Raw genomic sequence first — 2,500 nt, forward strand, 5'->3', positions numbered from 1 at the left:
TCACCTTCTTCTCGCGCCCTGACGCGACTAAGGCGAGGGTGAAACACTTCCGGGCGTTGATCTGCAGCCCCAGGTGGGCGAGGGCTGCGGTAGCTGCGTCGATGAGGGACTGCAAGCCCCTCGGGGTCGCTGCAAACAGCAAGACGTCATCTGCAAAGGCCGCAGCGTTGACTCTGCGACCGAGGATCCGAGCTCCGATGTGGGAGGGCAGTTGGCCTAAAACGTAGTCCACCGCAAAGTTGAACAGGAGGGGGGAGAGGGGATCGCCCTGGCGAACGCCCCGTGCTGGCTGCACAGACACGCCCACGCCGGCGCCGTCCGCTATCACTGTCGTGCTGCCCTCGTAGCACCGCTCGACATACTCGACAAAACAATCCGGCAGGCCATGCGCCTTCAGCACAGGGCGAAGGGCAGCATGATCTACCGAATCGAATGCCTTAGATACGTCGATCGATGCCACAAAGACAGAGCGGCAGGAGCGAACTGCGTCGGTGAGAGCAGTGTCCAAGATGAAGGTATTTTCCAACATCCCATCCCGAGGGATGAATGCCCGCTGACGTTCGTCCACAGCACAAGCGCGCATCAGGCGTGACGCGAGAACCTTGTGAAAGGTCCGCGCCAACACCGAGCAGACCGTAATGGGGCGAAAGTCAGCGGGGGATGTTGGTGCAGCCGTTTTCGGGAGAAGGGACGTCCGCGCGCGAAGCAGGCGTTCCGGAAGGGCGCGGGCCAGAAGGAAGAGATTCATCACTTTCACCAGGACTTCGTGCGGCAGACGCCGCAACTCCGCTGGGGTAAGGCCGTCCGGCCCGGCTGCTGATCCCCTGGGCGGCAACGCGGCGGCGACCTCCTCATGTGTGACCGGCCCCCATATGCACTCGAGAGCGACAGGCTCTGAGTGCGGGAGGAGGCGGTCACGAATGAAGCCCGCGGTGGAGATGGGCTTCTTGGTGAAGAGGTCCGCCCAGAAGTCCAGCAGACCAGGGATGGCAGGTGGCGGCTGGAGCAGGGTGCCATCCAAGAGGCCGCGCACGCAACGCGCACGCGACCGTCGGAAGGCATCCTGCGTTCTCGCGTACTCCCAGCGGCGCCGCTTGCGCTTCTGCGTCGGCGGCGCGGCAGGCGGCCGCTTCAATGGTTGGCGCGGCCGCTGTGTCCTGGTGATTGATCTCTCCCCTCTGGACCCGACCGACGCAAGGGCATCCGGGAGCATGCCCAGGATGACATCGGGCGGCGTGCCCCGCCCCAGACCGATGACACGATCCAGGGCAGAGAAACGCTGGGCGGAAGCGGGTAGCCCCGCCAGATGCTCCCAGATGGCGGCGTCAGTCGGCCCCTCCGGCGGCGGCCCGGTGGTGTCGGCCGCGAAGTCCTCGGCTGCGTCGACGGGCGGCGCAGCGGCCTCGCCCGCGTCAGGCAGCGGGCTCGCCGCTCCCCGGCGGGACGCCGGCTCTTCCCCCCGACCGATCTCAAGCGCCTCCATGAATTGGCGGACAAGCTGCTTGTGGGCAGCTTGCCGCCGTCGGCACTTGATTGCCTCAAGCGTTCGGTCGGGGAACATCCTGATGAGCTCTTGATTTACAAAGAAGAACCGGGCGTCCCTCTCGAGGAACAGTTCGGCCTCTGCCTTGGCGAGCGACAGGACTTCTTCCTCCGTCCACCTCGCGCGATGCCTCTCCGTGACGATCTCCGCGTTGGCGGCCGCAAGATGTTGGCGGCGGCGATGGACCCCGAGACCGTTCTTGGTTGTAAAGCTGCGGTGGCACTCACTACAGGTATACATAGCTGCAAAAGTTACAAGATTTTCGGCACGGCCGGTTGGCCGGCTAGGTGCTGGGGGAGTTGGGGTGGCACCTTCAGCGGAAGGGCCACCACTTATTCTCTGCTTACTGCCCCCAACTAAAAAAAGGGATAGTGCGAGGGGGGGCTGGTAACCCCCCCAAGCCCCTGGTGCGGTCTTCCACTCTGCGAAATCAGCGGGCCCACGAGAAGGGGAGAAGACCGCAGGAGAGGAGAGGCTAAGAGGGCTAGGCCCATGTATTGCGCATCACTCTCCCTGTAACTATAACCCAAGGAAGGCACCTCGCAGCAGCAGCACGACTACATCAAGACCGCACTTCGAGAAGCCAAGTCCGGATGCAGCCACACCGCTGCCACTTGGCCACCTTAAGAGAGTCATAGTTACTCCCGCCGTTTACCCGCGCTTGCTTGAATTTCTTCACGTTGACATTCAGAGCACTGGGCAGAAATCACATTGCGTCAACACCCGCTAGGGCCATCGCAATGCTTTGTTTTAATTAGACAGTCGGATTCCCCCAGTCCGTGCCAGTTCTGAGTTGATCGTTGAATGGCGGCCGAAGAGAATCCGCGCACCCGCGCGCCCCCGGAGGAGCACGCTAAGGCGGACGCGGCCTCGCAGCAAGGAAGATCCGTGGGAGGCCAAGGCACGGGACCGAGCTCGGATCCTGCACGCAGGTTGAAGCACCGGGGCGCGAACGCC

At 63.3% G+C, this 2,500-nt stretch overlaps 1 pseudogene; it reads right to left on the minus strand.

Annotated features, from left to right (window-relative positions):
• LOC124579818 overlaps positions 1-2,500 on the minus strand; it is a 7,958-nt pseudogene that overhangs the window by 2,909 nt on the left and 2,549 nt on the right.

The sequence above is a fragment of the Schistocerca americana genome, unplaced genomic scaffold (genome assembly GCF_021461395.2).
Source record: "Schistocerca americana isolate TAMUIC-IGC-003095 unplaced genomic scaffold, iqSchAmer2.1 HiC_scaffold_313, whole genome shotgun sequence".
Taxonomy (NCBI): domain Eukaryota; kingdom Metazoa; phylum Arthropoda; class Insecta; order Orthoptera; family Acrididae; genus Schistocerca; species Schistocerca americana.